Below are 335 nucleotides of genomic sequence, written 5' to 3' on the forward strand. Positions count from 1 at the left end.
TGGCCTCGGTCCGTGTATCCCGTGGGTGCCGGCCACAAGCAGCGCTTGGGCGGTGGGGCGGCCGAGCCAACTTTGCAACTGGGGTAAGAAAGCGCGCGGGCGGCAGGGAGGCGTCTCCCACCGTCGCGGCTTGTTGGTTCCTTGTGGGCTTCTCGTGCCGCACCGCTGCCTGCTGCAGAGTGAGTCGCCCCAGCAAGGGAGCTCGGTGGCGGGGTCGTGCCCGCCTCAGCGGGTCGCTGTCTCCTCTAGCACATCCGATTGCTCCCACGGCAGGGAGGGAAAGGGGGATGAGTGGGGGGGTCCGTCTCCCCCCCCCACCGCCACCACGATCACGG

The sequence above is a fragment of the Colius striatus genome, chromosome 28 (genome assembly GCF_028858725.1).
Source record: "Colius striatus isolate bColStr4 chromosome 28, bColStr4.1.hap1, whole genome shotgun sequence".
Classification (NCBI taxonomy): Eukaryota; Metazoa; Chordata; class Aves; order Coliiformes; family Coliidae; genus Colius; species Colius striatus.